The sequence below is a fragment of the Triticum aestivum genome, chromosome 5A (genome assembly GCF_018294505.1).
Source record: "Triticum aestivum cultivar Chinese Spring chromosome 5A, IWGSC CS RefSeq v2.1, whole genome shotgun sequence".
Lineage (NCBI taxonomy): Eukaryota > Viridiplantae > Streptophyta > Magnoliopsida > Poales > Poaceae > Triticum > Triticum aestivum.
The window spans coordinates 211,586,321-211,606,102 of NC_057806.1; positions in this window are offsets into that span (position 1 = coordinate 211,586,321).

The window sequence follows — 19,782 nt, forward strand, 5'->3', positions numbered from 1 at the left end:
CTTCCTGGTCAGATCTGTGTCATGAGTTCGTTGGCGCCTTTGTAGGAGGCCACCAAGCTCATGGCCAGGCCAGTGATCTGCATATCATTCCCAGAAGGAAGGGGAGACCCTGCACAAGTACATCCAGAGATTCAGCCAGGTGTAGTACAACATCCCCGATGTTCATCCTGCCACTGTGAATAGCGCGTTCCACCAAAACGTACGCAATCGCAAGATGCGCGAGGAGCTGGCGATGACCAAGGTTGAAGATGTGGCCGAGCTCTACGTTCTGGCCGATAGGTGCGCCCGGGCTGAAGAGGGAAGGAAGTACCCCGGCAAAGACGCCGGTGCGGAAACTGACTCTACTGATGAAGACGCCGCCACCCCGACAAAGATGAGCTGGCGTCACAACAGGAAACGCAAAGGCAAGGCTGTGCTTGCCATTGAGGGATCTGACGATACCGGTGCTGGCAAGAAGGTCAAGGCAGACGCCCCCGGCAAGGAGATTGCCAGGTGCGCCGCCTGCCGGGCCCTGGTGGCTACCGACAAGCCAGGAAGCTCCGGCAAGCAATACTGCAAGATCCACCGAACCAAGGGCCATGACCTCCAGAACTGCCAACAAGTCGAGCTGCTTGCTGAGAAGCAAAAGGCTGAGTACGAAAGGCGGGACAAGGAGAAGGACCAGGACAGTGCTGATGGATCCGGCAAGAAACATGGCGACCAAGGAGACCGCCCCGACAAGGACAACCAGCAAGAGAGGCCCGCCCGGGCCGCGACAAGAAACAAGAAGACAACGGTCACGACGAGGATGACGAGTCTGGTGAGCAAGGGTTCCAGAAGGCTACGGAGGCCATGTGCGTCGATAGCGGTGCCTCGCTGCATACCTCTCACCGCCGGCTCAAGCAGTGGGCGCGTGAGATTACAGCAGCAGAGCCGTCGTTCGACGCTCAGAAGCCGCTGAAGTGGTCCAGCACGCCCCTCATCTTTGACACCGAGGACCACCCTGACCGCACTACCGCGGTCGGGTGTTTTCCATTGTTGGTCTCGCCAACAATATGCAACCTCAGGGTGAACAAGATGTTGGTTGACGGCGGGGCCGGCCTGAACCGGATCTCGCCTGCTGTGATCAAAAGGTTGAAAATCCCTGATGGAGACCTCGAGGAAACGGGCATGTTTCAAGGGGTCAATCCGGGGAGGAGCCAGCCGAAGGGAAAGGTCACACTGCCCATGACATTTGGAGGAGAGTTGAACTACATGATGGAGAGGATCGTCTTTGATGTGGCCGAGATCCCCTTGCCCTACAACGGGATCCTCGGCCACCCGGCATTGGCCAAGTTCATGGCGGTGTCACACTACGCCTACAACATGATGAAGATGCCCGTGCCGTTGACCATCATCTCCGTCCCCTCGGACAAGAAGGACGCGCTGATCTGCGCCGACCAACTCTACCGGGAAGCAGTTGCAGTAGCTGCCAACAAGGCACCTGCTCCTGCTGCTGACGGCCCGGGAGGGAAAAAGGAGCCCGGCAAGACCTCTCGCACCCACTCCGGCAAGCGCACCTCCTTGGAGTGTTGTGCTACCATTGAGGACGTGCCAGAGAGCTCTACCGACAAGAGCAAGCGATCCAGAGCCGAGCCGCCACAGACCAAGAAGGTGCCCGTCGGGGAGGATGGCACGGGAGGGGCCTTCATCATAGGCTCCACCCTCGACAGCAAATAGGAAGGTGGGCTCATCACCTTCCTGCGGGAAAATGTCGACATGTTTGCATGGCAAGCGTCTGACATCCCTGGTGTTCCTAGGGAGGTGATTGAGCACCACCTAGCCGTCTGCCCCCACACGCGGCCCGTCAAGCAGAAGGTCAGAAAGCAGGCTCTAGAAAGGCAGGAGTTCATCACAGAGGAGATCAAGAAGTTGGAAGCAGCAGGTTTGGTTAGAGGGGTGCTCCACCCGATGTGGTTGGCCAATCCAATAGTGGTGCGCAAGGTGAATGGGAAGTGGAGGCTATGTATTGATTACACAGATATTAACAAGGCTTGCCCTAAGAACACCTTCCCGTTGCCACGCATCGACCAGATTGTTGACTCCACAGCCGGGTGTGATCTGTTATCATTCCTGGACGCCGACTCAGGCTACCACCAAATCTTCATGACAAGAGAGGACGAAGAGAAGACGACATTCATCACCCCATGTGGTACGTATTGCTTTTTACGGATGCCTTTCGGGTGGAAGAGTGCCGGCTCAACGTTTGCAAGAGCAGTCCAAATTGGTTTTGAACCTCAGCTCCATAGAAATATGGAGGCCTACATGGATGACATAGTGATCAAAACCAAGGACGGGCCAACTCTTGTGCAAGATCTGGAAGAGACATTTGCTAACCTACGCAAGATCAACCTCAAGCTGAACCCTGAGAAGTGCGTCTTCGGCGTTCTGTCTGGCAAGCTTCTCAGATTCTTTGTGTCGCAGTGTGGGATCGAGGCAAACCCAGACAAGATCAAGGCTATTGAGCAGATCGAGGCGCCCAAGTGGATCAAGGATGTGCGTCGGCTCACCGGCTGCGTTGCCGCCATGAGCCGGTTCATCTCCAAGTCCGCCGAGCGTGCCCTTCCCTTCTTCAAAATCTTGAAGAAGGCAGGCCCAATAGAGTGGACACCAGAAGCCAAGGTAGCACTGCAGGATCTGAAGAAATACCTTTCCTCCACGCCGATACTGGTTTCGCCTAAACCACAAGAGCCGTTGCTGCTGTATCTGGCGGTGATGAATCAAGTGGTCAGCGCCGCACTGGTGGCACAGAGGGAGGTCGACGAGGAGGCAGCAATGGCGGCAGAACTAGCGGATGGCAAGCCAAAGATTCCCCCGGCAAGGCCTGGTGCCGACAAGGCACGGCCCCCGGTAGAGTCTGGTGCCACCAAGGCAATACCAGCGCAGTCGAGTGAAGTGGTGCCAAAGAAGAAGATGATGCAACACCCGGTTTACTTTGTCAGCTCCCTCTTGCAGGGGGCTAGGTCAACGTATTCCGGCGTGCAAAAATTGCTCTTCGGCCTCCTTATGGCCTCGAGGAAGCTGCATCACTACTTCCAGGCCCACGAGATCACTTTCGTCACCCGCCTCCCGTTGCAACGGATACTGCACAACCCGGACACAACCGGAAGGATTGTGGAATGGGCCTTGGAGCTGTCAAGTTTCGGTTTGAAGTTTGAAAGTACCTCGACAATTCAGAGCAGAGTCTTGGTGTAATTCGTCGCAGAATGGACCTCGACGCCCGACGAAGAAGTCCAGGAGACCACTCTCCTCGGCAAGGAAGCAGACCGCGACTGGATCATGTACTTTGATGGGGCCTTATCGCTGCAAGGCGCCGGTGCTGGTGTGCTACTCGTCGCACCCACCGGAGAACACCACAACTACGTGATCCAGATGCACTTCCCTAGGGAGATGTCCACCAACAACACCGCCGAGTACGAGGGATTTCTTGTCGGTCTCAGGATCGCAACAGACCTCGGGGTTAAGAAGCTCATCGTCAGGGGCGACTCACAGCTCGTTATCAGGCAGGTTAACAAGGATTATCAGAGCCCATTGATGGAAGCCTACGTGGATGAGGTGAGGAAGCTGGAGGAACGCTTTGACGGTATCCAGGCGGAGCCCGTCCCCGTAGCGGAGAACGACATCGCCGATTACCTGTCAACGCGTGCCGCATTCAAGCTACCTGTGGAACCAGGTACCTTTTTACTCCGGTTAACTCAACCACCTGTCGGACCATCAATGGGGTAGAACAAGCGGAGGAAATCAGGTCCCGGCAACTACTTTCCTACCGAGCCCCCTGGGGCCGCTGGCAAGGATGCTGCCGCGGATGCTGAGCCTGCCCAAGAGAGACTGGCTCCGACAGGGCGTCAAGCCCTGGCCGTAGAGACAGTCGCTCTCATGGCGGAATAAATGCCTTTGGTCCTTGTCGTCGAGCCCCAGGCTCCGGCATGGGCGCAGCATACCGTCCACTTCCTCCAAACAGGGGAGCTTCCTGAGGAGCAGGAAGAAGCAGAGAAAGTAGCCCGTCGGTCCACCCTGTACCAGTTCATTGATGACGTCCTGTACCAGAGGAGACAAACGGTGTGAAACTCAAGTGCATCCCCCGGGAGGAAGGACTGGAGCTGTTGGCGGAGATAGATCGAGGCATATGTGGCTCCCACATAGGGTCAAGGGCCCTTGCCGGGAAGGCATTCCAGCAAGGTTTCTTCTGGCCCACCGCCCTCCAGGATGCGACGGCACTAGTAACGAAGTGTGAAGCATGCCAGTTCCATTCAAAGAAGCTTGATCAGCCGGCTCAAGCCCTTCAGACAATCCCTCTCTCCTGGCCATTCTCAGTTTGGGGCTCGATATACTGGGCCCTTTGCCCCGCGCTATCAGGGGCTTTGAGTACTTGTACATTGCAATCGACAAGTTCACAAAGTGGCCGGAAGTGGAAGCAGTGAGGAAGGTGACTGCTCAGTCAGCCGTCAAGTTCTTCAAAGGACTGGTCTACCGTTTTGGTGTGCCAAACAGAGTCATCACCAAAAAGGACACGCAGTTCACAAGCCACACCTTCATGCAATACATCCAAGACCTCGGCAGCAAGGTCTGTTTTGCTTCCGTGGCACATCTATGGAACAACGGCCAAGCAGAGAGGGCAAATGCTGAAGTGTTGCGAAGCCTGAGAACGAAGACCTTTGACAAGCTGCACAAGAGTGGAAGGCGCTGGATTGATGAGTTGTCGGCGGTTCTTTGGTCGATCAGAACAATGCCAAATCGAGCCACCGGCCAGACACCTTTTGCCCTGGTATACGGGGCAGAAGCAGTTCTCTCCATGGAACTCATATACGGGTCACCTCAAGTGCTCGCTTATGATGAGCTTGAGCAAGAGCCATTGCGCCAAGATGACGCGACACTCCTTGAGGAAGATCGTCTTCGGCCGGCTGTGAGAGCAGCATGCTACCAGCAAGCCTTGCGCCGCTATCATTGCCGCAAGGTCCATGCCAAAAGCCTTGAGGAAGGCGACCTTGTTGAGGGAGTCCTGGATTAGGGGGTGTCCGGATGGCCGGACTCCTGGACTATGAAGATACAAGATTGAAGACTTTGTCCCGTGTTCGGAAGGGACTTTCCTTGGCGTGGAAGGCATGCTTGGCGATACGGATATGTAGATCTCCTACCATTGTAACCGACTCTGTGTAACCCTAGCCCTCTCCGATGTCTATATAAACCGGAGAGTTTTAGTCCGTAGGACGAACAACAATCATACCATAGGCTAGCTTCTAGGGTTTAGCCTCTCTGATCTCGTGGTGGATCTACTCTTGTACTACCCATATCATCAATATTAATCAAGCAGGACGTAGGGTTTTACCTCCATCAAGAGGGCCCGAACCTGGGTAAAACATCGTGTCCCCTGCCTCCTGTTACCATCCGGCCTAGATGCACAGTTCGGACCCCCTACCCGAGATCCACCGGTTTTGACACCGACATTGGTGCTTTCATTGAGAGTTCCTCTATGTCGTCACTTTTAGGCCCGATGGCTTCCCCGATCATCAACAACGATGCGATCCAGGGTGAGAATTTTCTCCCCGGACAGATCTTCGTATTCGGCGGCTTTGCACTGCGGGCCAATTCTCTTGTTCATCTGGAGCAGATCGAAAGCTACGCCCTTGGCCATCAGGTCAGATTTGGAAGCTTGAACTACATGGCCGACATCCGCGGAGACTTGATCTTTGACGGATTCGAGCCACAGCTGAGCGCGCGCACTATCACGATGGGCATGATTTAGCTCTGCCACCGAACAGTGCCCTGGAGGCCGCACCTGTGTCCGCTCCGACCCCTAGCTCAGAGCGGATCACACCAACCGAGGATGGGTGGTTGGACACCACCTCGGGGGCTGCAATCTCTATAGCGATCGAGCCAAGCACCAGCCCTATTCTCTGCGAAGCCCGTGACTCCAAGGAGCCGGACTCCTATCCAGACTCCGAGCCCTCCGCACCCCGACCGATCGAACCCGATTGTGTGCCGATCATGGAGTTCACCACCGCGGACATCTTTCAGCACTCGCCCTTCGGCGATATTCTGAATTCACTAAAGTCTCTCTCTTTGTCAGGAGAGCCCTGGCCGGACTATGGTCGGCAAGGTTGGGATGCAGATGATGAAGAAATTCAAAGCCCACCCACCACCCACTTCGTAGCCACTGTCGATGATTTAACCGACATGCTCGACTTCGACTCCGAAGACATCGACGGTATGGACGCCGATGCAGGAGACGATCAAGAACCAGTGCCTATAGGGCACTGGAAAGCCACCTCTTCATATGATATATAGATGGTGGGCACCCCAAAAGAAGGCAATGGCGATGGAATAGCGGAGGATGACCCCTCCAAGAAGCAGCCTAAGCGCCAGCGTCAGCGGCGCCGCTCTAAATCCCTCCAAAACAAAAACGGTGATTCTGGCACGGGGGATAATAACACCCCGGACAGTGCCGAAGACAACCACCTCCAGCAAGATTCAGCACAGGAGGATAGAGAAGCCAGCCCTCATGAGAGAGTGGCAGACAAAGAGGTCGAGGGCGATAATTATATGCCTCCCTCCGAAGACGAGGCAAGCCTCGACGACAATGAATTGGTCGTGCCGGAGGATCCCGTCGAACAAGAGCGTTTCAAGCACAGGCTTATGGCCACGGTGAGCAGCCTCAAGAAAAAACAGCAACAGCTTAGAGCTGATCAAGATTTGCTAGCCGACAGATGGACTGAAGTCCTTGCGACTGAAGAGTATGAACTCGAATGCCCCTCCAAGAGCTACCCAAAGCACAGGTTGCTACCCCAATTAGAGGAGGAAGCACCTAAACCTACATCACCAACGCATGATGCGGCCGATCGGCCACCTCGTGGCCGCGACAGAGAGGTCTCTCGGCCCTCCACTCAAGCCGCACCCCGGCGCCGCTCAAAAACTACCAAGGCATGGGAAAATGCGCTAGACCTGCGAGATATATTGGAGGACAAGCCAAGGCAAACAAGATCAATCTACGGATCATTTGGGCGCCCCACGGCACGAGACAGTACTCGTCACGCCGGATACAGTAAATCCGGTCGGGTCGAACACAGTAGACAAAGCTCATTTGAGCTGCGTCGTGATGTAGCCCAATACAAAGGCGCCACACACCCACTATGCTTCATAGATGAAGTAATAGATCATCAAATCCCCGAGGGTTTCAAACCCGTGAACATCGAATCATACGGTGGCACAACAGATCCTGCGGTATGGATCGAGGACTATCTCCTTCATATCCACATGGCCCGCGGTGACGACCTACACGCCATCAAATACCTCCCACTCAAGCTTAAAGGACCAGCCCGGCATTGGCTTAACAGCTTGCCAGCAGAATCAATTGGTTGTTGGGAGGACCTGGAAGCCGCATTCCTCGACAATTTACAGGGCACTTATATGCGACCACCAGACGCCGATGACCTAAGCCACATAATTCAGCAGCCAGAGGAATCGGCCAGACAATTCTGGACATGGTTCCTAACCAAGAAAAATCAAATCGTCGACTGTCCGGACGCAGAGGCCCTAGCAGCCTTCAAGCATAACATCCGCGACGAGTGGCTTGCACGACACCTAGGACAGGAAAAGCCGAAATCTATGGCAGCCCTCACGACACTTATGACCCGCTTTTGCGCGGGAGAAGACAGCTGGCTAGCTCGCAGCAATAACATGACCAAGAGCCCTAGTAATTCGGATACCAAGGACAGAAGTGGCAGGTCACGTCGCAACAAGCAAAAGCGCCGCATTAATGATGACAATGCTGAGGATACGGCAGTTAATGCCGGATTCAGAGGCTCTAAACCCGGTCAGCGGAAAAAGACATTCAAAAGAAATACTCCGGGCCCGTCCAGTTTGGACCGAATACTCGACCGCTCATGCCAGATACATGGCACCCCCGAAAAACCAGCCAATCACACCAACATGGATTGTTGGGTGTTACAAGCAGGCAGGCAAGTTAAATGCCGAAAGCAGAGACAAGGGGCTGCATAGCGATGACGAGGAGGAGCCCCGGCCGCCGAACAACAGTGGACAGAAAGGTTTTCCCCCACAAGTGCGGACGGTGAACATGATATACGCAACCCACGTCCCCAAGAGGGAGCGGAAGCGTGCGCTAAGGGACGTATACGCGATGGAGCCAGTCGCCCCAAAGTTCAACCCATGGTCTTTGAGGGAGTCCTGGATTAGGGGGTGTCCGGATGGCCGGACTATACCTTCAGCCGGACTCCTGGACTATGAAGATACAAGATTGAAGACTTCGTCCCGTGTCCGGAAGGGACTTTCCTTGGCGTGGAAGGCAAACTTGGCGATACGGATATGTAGATCTCCTACCATTGTAACCGACTTTGTGTAACCCTAACCCTCTCCGGTGTCTATATAAACAGGAGGGCTTTAGTCCGTAGGACAACATACAAAACAATCATACCATAGGCTAGCTTCTAGGGTTTAGCCTCTCCGATCTCGTGGTAGATCTACTCTTGTACTACCCATATCATCAATATTAATCAAGCAGGACGTAGGGTTTTACCTCCATCAAGAGGGCCCGAACCTGGGTAAAACTTCGTGTCCCTTGTCTCCTGTTACCATCCGGCCTAGACGCATAGTTCGAGACCCCCTACCCGAGATCCGCCGGTTTTGACACCGACATTGGTGCTTTCATTGAGAGTTCCTTTGTGTCATCGCCGTTAGGCTTGATGGCTCCTACGATCATCAATAGCGATGCAGTCTAGGGTGAGACCTTGCTACCCGGACAGATCTTCATCTTCGGCGGCTTCGCACTACGGGCCAATTCACTTGGCCATCTGGAGCAGATTGAAAGCTATGCCCATGGCCATCAGGTCAGATTTGGAAGTTTAAACTACACGACTAACATCCGTGGGGACTTGATCCCCAATGGATTCGAGCCACTGCCGAGCGCGCCGCACTGTCACGACGAGCAGGATCTAGCTCTGCCGCCGAACAGTGCCCTGGAGGCCACACTCGTATCGGCTTCGACCCTTAATTCGGAGCCAACTGCACCGATCGAGGATGGGTGGTTGGACGCCGCCTCGGGGGCTGCGATCCCAACAGCGATTGAGCCGAACACGAGCCCCGCACTCCGCGAGACTCATGACTCCAAGAAGACGGACTCCTCTCCGGACTCCGAACCATCCGCGCCCCTGCCGATCGAATCTGATTGGGCGCCAATCATGGAGTTTACTGCCGTGGACATCTTTCAGCACTCGCCTTTCGGCGATATTCTGAAGACAGTAAAGTCTCTCTCTTTATTAGGAGAGCCCTGGCGGGACTACGGTCAGCAAGGTTGGGATACGGATGATGAAGAAATTCAAAGCCCACCCACCACCCACTTTGTAGCCACTGTCGATGATTTAACCGACATGCTCGACTTCAACTTCGAAGACATCGACGGTATGGATGCCGATGCAGGAGACGATGAAGAACCAGCGCCTATTGGGCCCTGGAAAGCCACCTCGTCATATGACATATACATGGTGGACACCCCAAAAGAAGGAGATGGCGATTTAACAGCGGAGGATGACCCCTCCAATAACCAGCCTAAGCGCCAGCGTCAACGGCGCCGCTCAAAATTCCGCCAAAGCAAATACGGTGATTCCAGCACGGGAGATAATAATACTCCGAAGAGTGCCGAAGAAAACCCCCTCCAGCAAGATTCAGCACAGGAGGATGGAGAAGCCAGCCCTCATGAGAGAGCGGCAGACAGAGAGGTCGAGGACGATAATTATACGCCTCCCTCCGAAGACGAGGCAAGCCTCGACGACGACGAATTCGTCGTGCCAGAGGATCCCGTCGAGCAAGAGCGTTTTCAACGCAGGCTTATGGCCACGGCAAGAAGCCTCAAGAAAAAACAGCAACAACTTAGAGCTGATCAAGATTTGCTAGTCAACAGATGGACTGAAGTCCTTGCGGCCGAAGAGCATAAACTCGAACGCCCCTCCAAGAGCTACCCAAAGCGCAGGTTGCTACCCCGATTAGAGGAGGAAGCACTTAAACCTACATGACCATCACTTGATACGGCCGACCGGCCACCTTGTGGCCGCGACAGAGAGGCCTCTCGGCCCTCCACTCAAGCCGCACCCGTACCAAGGCACGGGAAAATGCGCCAGACCTGCGAGATATGTTGGAGGACAAGGCAAGGCAAACAAGATCGATCTACGGATCGCGTGGGTGCCCCACGACTCGAGATGGTAACCGTCATGCCAGACACAAATCCGGTAGGGCCGAACACAGTAGACAAAGCTCATTGGAGCTACGTCGTGATATAGCCCAGTACAGAGGCGCCGCACACCCACTATGCTTCACAGACGAAGTAATGGATCATCAAATCCCCGAGGGTTTCAAACCCTTAAACATCGAATCATATGATGGCACAACAGATCCTGCGGTATGGATCGAGGATTATCTCCTTCATATCCACATGGCCCGCGGCGATGATCTCCACGTCATCAAATACCTCCCACTCAAGCTTAAAGAACCAGCTCAGCATTGGCTTAACAGCTTGCCAGCAGGATCAATCGGTTGTTGGGAGGACCTGGAAGCCGCATTCCTCGACAATTTCCAGGGCACTTATGTGCGACCACCAGACGCCGATGACCTAAGCCACGTAATTCAGCAGCCAGAGGAATCGGCCAGGCAATTCTGGACACGGTTCCTAACAAAGAAAAATCAAATAGTCGACTGTCCGGACGCAGAGGCCCTAGCAGCCTTCAAGCACAATATCCGTGACGAGTGGCTTGCCCGGCACCTTGGACAGGAAAAGCCGAAATCTATGGCAGCACTCACGACACTCATGACCCGCTTTTGCGCGGGAGAAGACAGCTGGCTTGCTCGTAGCAACAATATGACCAAGAACCCTGGTAATTCGGATACCAGGGACAGTAGTGGCAGGTCGCGTCGCAACAAGCAGAAGCGCCGCATTAACGGCGACAATGCTGAGGATACGGCAGTTAATGCCGGATTCAGAGGCTATAAATCCGGTCAGCGGAAAAAGCCATTCAAAAGAAATCCTAGGGGGCCGTCCAGTTTGGACCGAATACTCGACCGCTTGTGCCAGATACATGGCACCCCTGAAAAGCCGGCCAATCACACCAACAGGGATTGTTGGGTGTTCAAGCAGGCAGGCAAGTTAAATGCCGAAAATAAAGACAAGGGGCTGCATAGCGATGACGACGAAGAGCCCCGGCCGCCGAACAACAGTGGACAGAAGGGTTTTCCCCCACAAGTGCGGACGGTGAACATGATATACGCAACCCACATCCCCAAGAGGGAGCGGAAGCGCGCGTTAAGGGACGTATACGCGGTAGAGCCAGTCGCCCCAAAGTTCAACCCATGGTCCTCCTGCCCGATCACCTTTGATCGAAGGGACCATCCCACTAGCACCCGTCATGGCGGATTCGCCGCATTGGTTCTAGACCCAATTATTGACGGATTTCATCTCACTAGAGTCCTTATGGACGGCGGCAGCAGCCTGAACCTGCTTTACCAGGATACAGTGCGGAAAATGGGCATAGATCCCTCGAGGATTAAGCCCACCAAAACGACCTTTAAAGGCGTAATACCAGGTGTAGAGGCCAACTGTACAGGCTCAGTCACACTTGAAGTGGTCTTCGGATCTCCGGATAATTTCCGAAGCGAGGAGTTAATCTTCGACATAGTCCCATTCCGCAGTGGCTATCACGCACTGCTCGGGCGAACCGCATTCGCCAAGTTCAATGCGGTACCGCACTACGCATACCTTAAGCTCAAGATGCCAGGCCCTCGAGGAGTAATTACGGTCAATGGAAACACCGAACGCTCCCTCCGAACGGAGGAGCACACGGCGGCCCTTGCAGCGGAAGTACAAAGCAGCCTCTCCAGGCAGTTCTCCAGTCCGGCCATTAAACGTCCGGACACCGTCAAGCGCGCCCGGAGTAACCTACAACAAGACCGCCTGGCACGTTCCGAGCAGGCGTAGCAATGCGGCCCCAACCCCAGCCCTCGCAAAAATGCGACACCAGTGCTTCGCGTACATAACTACGCTCTAGAAATACCATGGGTACAGGGGGAGGGGCACCATCACGGCATGCCCGAAACACGGCTTAAACCGCACCAGGGGCTGCCGATTTTTTAATTTTCTCTTACTTTCAGGACTCCATTCTTCGGAAGGCCTGTTCGGCAGTTCAATTGCCGCACAAACGATGCAAGAACCAGGGAAGCAGACAAGCCATGCCGCATTACGGAACTCCCAGGTGGTCTCTATCACGAGCAGTATACCTGTTTCGCATACCATTCCGCAGCCTGCCCCTGGAACGGACATGTTAAATAGTCCAACCTTTTGCTTATCGCATTATTTGTATCATTCTGCTTTGATCGCAGCCCTTTTTAATAAACAATGCATAGCTTTTGTCTATTTTTGCATTACTCTTTTTTTACAAATATATGTTCCTTAACGACATGTTGCACCCGTACACTTTGGTACGGCCAAAATACGCCAGGGGCTTTAGTACCCCTCAATATGGTGTGAGAAGTCCGAACACTTTAACAAGTGCGGCACCCCGAACTTATAGCATTATATGCATCGGCTCCGAATCATGTCTTGGGTCAATAGTTGGGTTTGCCCGGCTCCTATGTTTTGGTGCCTTACGTTCCGCTATATCGGCTAAGGTAGCACTAGGAGAACTACTGCGATTGTGCCCCAGTTGAGCTGGGTCGAGCACCTCAGTAGAGAAAGCTAAAACTGACTGTCATGATGAAGCGAGAGCTGGTCGCTGTTCGAGAGGTTTTTCGAGTCCCTAAAGACTTATGCCGCTTAGAGCGAGGAGTCGGCTCTGTCCGGCCAAGGCGTGGATAGCGCCCCGAACTCGGTCTTCCGAATACCAGGGGCTTCGCCGAAATTTAAAATTATAGAATTCTATGGCTAAGTGAGAGTGTTCACGCATTATAGTCCGATTGCCTTGTTCGTTGTGCTGAGCGCCTCCCTCGAAGGACCCAAACATGGGAAAAAGAGCGCTCAGGTTTATCCCCGAACACCCCAGCACTAGCGGCACGGGGGCAGAAGCCGACGACTCGCCATCTCTCAGAATTGATAAACAGCCGCACAGAAGGTAATATTTTAAATTCCAACAGCATTGCTTAGCGCATATGAACAAGTTTTCAGCGCACAGGACAAAACGAGCGAGTTTTACTCAAAAATTACATCCCTGGAACATTCATCCGCCATAAGGCAGGCACCCTTCAGAACATCCTTATAATAATTCTCGGGCTTGCGATGCTCCTTCCCCGGCGGTGGCCCGTCCTTCACAAGCTTCTCAGCATCCAGCTTGCCCCAGTGCACCTTAGCACGGGCAAGGGCCCTACGGGCACCTTCAATGCAGACGGAGCGCTTGATGACTTCGAGCCTTGGACAGGCCCCCATCAGCCGCCGCACCAGCCTGAAATAGCTCCCAGGCAGAGCCTCTCCAGGCCACAGCCGAACTATGAGGCCCTTCATGGCCTGTTCGGCCGCCTTCTGGAGCTCGACCAGTTGCTTCAGCTGGTCGCTCAGGGGCACGGGGTGTCCGGCCTTAGCATACTGAGACCAGAACACCTACTCTGTTGAGCTGCCTTCCTCGGCTCGATAGAATGCGACGGCATCGGACATGCTACGGGGAAGATCTGCGAATGCTCCTGGAGAGCTCCGGATTCGGGTAAGTAACAAGTAACTTACGTTTATGTGTTTGCTTTTCATAAAGAATGCCTTACCCGCCGCTATCTTTTTCACCTCATCCAACTCCTGGACGGTCTTCTGGGATTCGGCCTTGGCAGACTTGGCATTTTCAATAGCCACCGCGAGCTCGGACGCTCGCGTCTTTGAGTTAAGCTCCAAACTCTCATGTTTTTCCATGAGAGCCTGGAGCTCTTGCCGCACCTTGCCAACCTCGGCCTCATACTTCCCCCGCTCGGTGCGCTCTGTGGCCGCCCTCTTCTCGACCTCGACCAGCGCTTGCTTAAGGGTCGCCACCTCAGACGTGGCCCCTACAATAGCCACGATAATCCTGTCATTTTTTGCAATTGCACCTTTTTATATATATTTAAACAAGGTATTTCTTACCTTCCTTGTCCTCGAGCTGCTTCTTGGCATGCCCGAGCTCTTGCTCGGACTGCTCGAGGTTCTGCTTTAGCGTGTCCACTTCCGCAGTCAGTGCGGCGGACGCCAGCAGAGAAGCCTGCATACGCATATTGACTCCTTTTTGTTAGACTCCTGCGAATTTTATTTGATCCTCTATTCGGCTTTTCTTCCCGAACGCCAAACAAAGCATCAGGGGCTACTGTCTATGCGGTAATATTATTTACACATTCTTTACTTACCTCAAAGCCTGTTAAAAGGCTAGCACAAGCTTCAGTCAGTCCGTTCTTGGCGGACTGAACCTTCTGGACCACCGCACTCATAATGGTGCGGTGCTCCTCGTCGATGGAGGCGCCTTTGAGCGCCTCCAACAGATTGTCCGGCACCTCCGGTTGGATGGGGGTCACCGGCACGGAGGGCCTGCTCCTCTTGAAAGGAGGTCGCCCGCCGGACTGTGGAACCTTTGAAGGTTCCGGAGCGGTGTCCGGCCTAGAGCCGGACTTGGAGCCCTGGGGGTTTTTTCCCCTTCACTCCTGGAGTCCGGGAGGTCGCCTTGCGGCGCCTCCAGGACCACCTCCTCCTGGCTTGGAACCTGTTGGGACAACACTTCGGCGTCGTCCGTAGGGCGGGGGGAGGAAGCCGTCGGAAGCGAATTCACATCCGACGAGTCCAGTGAACCGCTCGACGACGCGTCGAGCCGGTCTTTGGGTGGGCTGCATAATCATATTCGACATAAGGGAAAGTTGTGCAATAAAGGAATACTATGAATTACTCTGGTATCCGGATACTTACGATTTCGCCAGGGGCTTGGCCTTGAGCGCCCACTCCTCTTCGCCGTCGTCGGCGTTGGTGGAGTAGTCCGGAGGAAGGGTTTTCCCCTTCTAGGACCCTTCGGCCTCCCCAGTTGGGGCGGCCTTCCTTTTCTTCCCTTCCCCCGCTGGAGGGGGAGAGGTCTCTTCTTCCTCCTCCTCGTCTTCATGGGAGGAGTGCGTCTTGGAGTCGTCGGATGATGGATTCGACACCTCCTGGCGCCGGGCACTCTTTCGAGTCCCCGTGGCCTTCTTCTTGGCCTTCTTCTCCGGCACCACATAGGGTGCCGGAACCAGCAGCTTCGCCAAGCGAGCGTCCGCTGGGCCTTCGGGCAAAGGAGCTGGATAGTTGATCTGTCCGGACGTCTCCTGCCAATCCTGTCAAAGGTAAGGGAGCTTAGATCCCGCATGGAGTCAAACTATGAAAAACTGATACCCTGTAAAAGATAAAAACAGCTTACCGCATGAGCATGACGCTGCGAGCTGAATCCGCGATCCTCGGTAGCGGATGCGGGGGCCTCGGAGCCCTTGAAAAGCACCTTCCAGGCATCTTCGTATGTCATGTCGAAGAGCCTGCTCAGAGTTTATTGTCGCGCCGGGTCGAACTCCCACAGGTTGAAAGCCCGTTGTTGACACGGGAGGATCCGGCGGATGAGCATAACCTGGACTATGTTGACAAGTTTGAGCTTCTTGTCCACCAGGGTTTGGACGCATGTTTGGAGTCCAGTCAGCTCTCCTTTTTTACCCCACGACAGGCCCGTCTCTTTCCAGGAGGTGAGCGGCGTAGGGGGTCCGGATCGGAACTCGGGGGCTGTGACCCATTCAGGGTTGCGCGGCTCGGTCATGTAAAACCACCCCGATTGCCACCCCTTCAGGGTCTCCACGAAGGAGCCCTTGAGCCATAAGACGTTGGGCATCTTGCCCACCATGGCACCTCCGCACTCTGCCTGGTTGCCGCGCACCACCTTCGGCTTGACATTGAAAGTCTTGAGCCATAGGCCTAAATGGGGGCGGATGCGGAGGAAAGCCTCGCACACGACGATAAACGCCGAGATGTTGAGGATGAAGTTCGGGGCCTGATCATGGAAATCCAGGCCGTAGTAGAACATGAGCCCCCGGACAAATGGGTGGAGAGGGCAGCCCAGTCCGCGGAGGAAATGGGGGAGGAACACCACCCTCTCATGGGGCCTAGGGGTGGGGATGAGCTGCCCCTCTTCAGGAAGCCGGTGCCCGATGTCGTTAGACAAGTATCCGGCCTTCCTTAGTTTTTTGATGTGTCCCTCCGTAATGGAGGAGACCATCCACTTGCCTCCCGCTCCGGAAATGGCTGGAGAAGGTTGAGGCGGGGAGTGCGGACTTGGGCGCTGGAGCTCGAGTGCGCAAAAATGGATAGGCAAAGGAGAAAGAAGGCGTAGGTGAAAAGGTGGATCCTTATCCCCTTATATGGGTGGACACAATTACGTGTCCCCACCAGCCTGGTAAAACCCGCTTATCCCCAAGCACCGTAATCAATGGCGCGGTTGGGTTACCCACGCCCGTATTGATGAGAATCCCGGAATAAGGGGACATGATCTCTGCTTCGACGAGACGTGCCAAGGAAACCGCCTCGCATGACACGCTGAGGTGGGATAATAAAACGATTCGAGTAAAGGCTTGGTCGTGGTGCGATGTCACACTATGGAATATGTCAGCAGATTAGATTTGTGTAAATATTATTTTCTCTATGGCCATATGTGGAAACTTATTTTGCAGAGCCGGACACTATCTTTGTGTTCAAAATCTTCTATGAAGTTCTTGGAGGAGGAACCCGCCTTGCAATGCCGAAGACAATCTGCGTGCCGGACTCGTCGTCATTGAAGCCTGGTTCAGGGGCTACTGAGGGAGTCCTGGATTAGGGGGTGTCTGGATGGCCGGACTATACCTTCAGCCGGACTCCTGGACTATGAAGATACAAGATTGAAGACTTTGTCCCGTGTCCGGAAGGGACTTTCCTTGGCGTGGAAGGCAAGCTTGGCGATACGGATATGTAGATCTCCTACCATTGTAACCGACTTTGTGTAACCCTAACCCTCTCCGGTGTCTATATAAATCGGAGGGTTTTAGTCCATAGGACAACATATAGAACAATCATACCATAGGCTAGCTTCTAGGGTTTAGCCTCTCCGATCTCGTGGTAGATCTAATCTTGTACTACCCATATCATCAATATTAATCAAGCAGGACGTAGGGTTTTACCTCCATCAAGAGGGCACGAACCTAGGTAAAACTTCATGTCCCTTGTCTCCTGTTACCATCCATCCTAGACGCACAGTTCGGGACCCCTTACCCGAGATCCGCCGGTTTTGACACCGACAGTCTTCCTGCCCGATCACTTTTGATCGAAGGGACCACCCCACTAGCATCCGTCATGGCGGATTCGCCGCATTGGTTCTAGACCCAATTATTGACGGATTTCACCTCACTAGAGTCCTTATGGATGGCGGCAGCAGCCTAAACCTGCTTTATCAGGATACAGTGCGGAAAATGGGCATCGATCCCTCGAGGATTAAACCCACCAGAACGACCTTTAAAGGCGTCATACCAGGTGTAGAAGCCAACTGTACAGGCTCAGTTACACTTTAAGTGGTCTTCGGATCTCCGGATAATTTCTGAAGTGAGGAGTTAATCTTCGACATAGTCCCGTTCCGCAGTGGCTATCACGCACTGCTGGGGCGAACCGCATTTGCCAAGTTCAATGCGGTGCCGCACTACGCATACCTCAAGCTCAAGATGCCAGGCCCTCGAGGAGTAATGACGGTCAATGGAAACACCGAACACTCTCTCCGAACGGAGGAGCATATGGCGGCTATCGCAGTGGAAGTACAAAGCAGCCTTTCAAGGCAATTCTCCAGTCCGGCCACTAAACGTCTGGACACCATCAAGCGCGCCTAGTGTAACCTACAACAAGACCGCCTGGCACGTTCCGAGCAAGCATAGCAATGCGGCCCCAACCCCAGCCCTCGCGAACTTGCGAAACCATTATTGCGTGTACATAACTACGCTCTAGAAATACCATGGGCACACGGGGAGGGGCACCATCACGGCACGCCCGAAACGCGGCTTAAACCGCACCAGGGGCTGCCGATTTCTTAATTTTCTCTTATTTTCAGGACTCCATTCTTCGGAAGGCTTGTCCGGCAGTACAATTGCCGCAGAAACGATACAACCAGGGAAGCAGAAAGCTACGCCGGACTACGGAACTCTAAGGTGGTCTCTATAACGACCAGTATACCTGTTTCGCATAACATTCTGCAGCTCGCCCTGGAAAGGACATATTTGATAGTCCCATCTTTTGCTTATCGCACTATTTGTATCGTTCTGCTTTGATCGCAGCTTTTTTAAATAAACAATGCATAGCTTCCGTCTATATTGCATTACCTCTTTTTTATGAATATATGTTCATTAATGACATGTTGCATCCGTACACTTTGGTACAGCCAATACGCCAGGGGCTTAAGAACCCCACAACATGGTGGGTGTGAGAAGTCTGAACACTTTCACAAGTGCGGCACCCCGAACTTATAGCATTATATGCATCGGCTCTGAATCATGTCTTGGGTCAATAGTTGGGTTTGCCCGGCTCCTATGTTTTGGTACCTTACGTTCCGTTATATCGGCTAAGGTAGCACTAGGAGAACTACTGCGATTGTGCCCCAGTTGAGCTGGGCTAAGCACCTCAGTAGAGAAAGCTAAAACTGACAGTCATGATGAGGTGAGAGCTGGTCACTGTTCGAGAGGTTTTCGAGTCCCTAAAGACTTATGCCTCTTAGAGCGAGGAGTCGGCTTTGTCCGGCCTAGGCGTGGATAGCGCCCTGAACTCGGTCTTCCAAACACTAGGGCCTTCGCCAAAATTTAGAATTATAGAATTCTATGGCTAAGTGAGAGTGTTCAAGCATTATAGTTCGATTGCCTTGTTCGTTGTGTTGAGCGCCTCCCTCGAAGGACCCAAGAATGGGAAAAAGAGCGCTCATGTTTATCCCGAACACCCTAGCACTCGTGCCATGGGGGCAGAAGCCGACGACTCGCCATCTCTCAAATTTGATAAACGGCCGCACAGAAGGTAATATTTTAAATTCAAAAAGCATTGCTTAGCGCACATGAACAAGTTTTCAGCGCATAGGACAAAACGAGCGAGTTTACTGAAAAATTACATCCATGGAACATTCATCCGCCACAAGGCGGGCACCCTTCAGAACACCCTCATAATACATCTCGGGCTTGCGATGCTCCTTGACCGGAGGTGGCCCGTCCTTCACAAGCTTCTCAGCATCCAGCTTGCCCAGTGCACCTTCGCAGGAGCAAGCGCCCTACGGGCACCCTCGATGCATACGGAGCGCTTGATGACTTCGAGCCTTGGACAGGCCTCCACCAGCCACCTCACCAGCCCGTAGTAGCTCCCAGGCATGGCCTCTCCATGCCATAGCCGGACTATGAGGCCCTTCATGGCCTGTTCAGCCACCTTATGGAGCTCGACCAGCTGTTTCAGCTAGTCGCTTAAGGGCACCGGGTGTTCGGCCTCAGCATACTGAGACCAGAACACCTTCTCTGTCGAGCTTCCCTCGTCGGCTTGGTAGAAGGCGGCGGCATCCGACACGCTACGGGGCAAGTCTGCAAATGCTCCTGGAGAGCTTCGGATTCGGGTAAGTGACAAGTAATTCACTTTTACATGCTTGCTTTGCATAAAGAATGCCTTACCCGCCGCTATCTTTTTTATTGCCTCAACCTCCTGGAGGGCCTTCTAGGCTTCGGCCTTGGCAGACTTGGCATCTTCAATGGCCGCCGCGAGCTCAGACTCTCGCGTCTTCGAGTCAA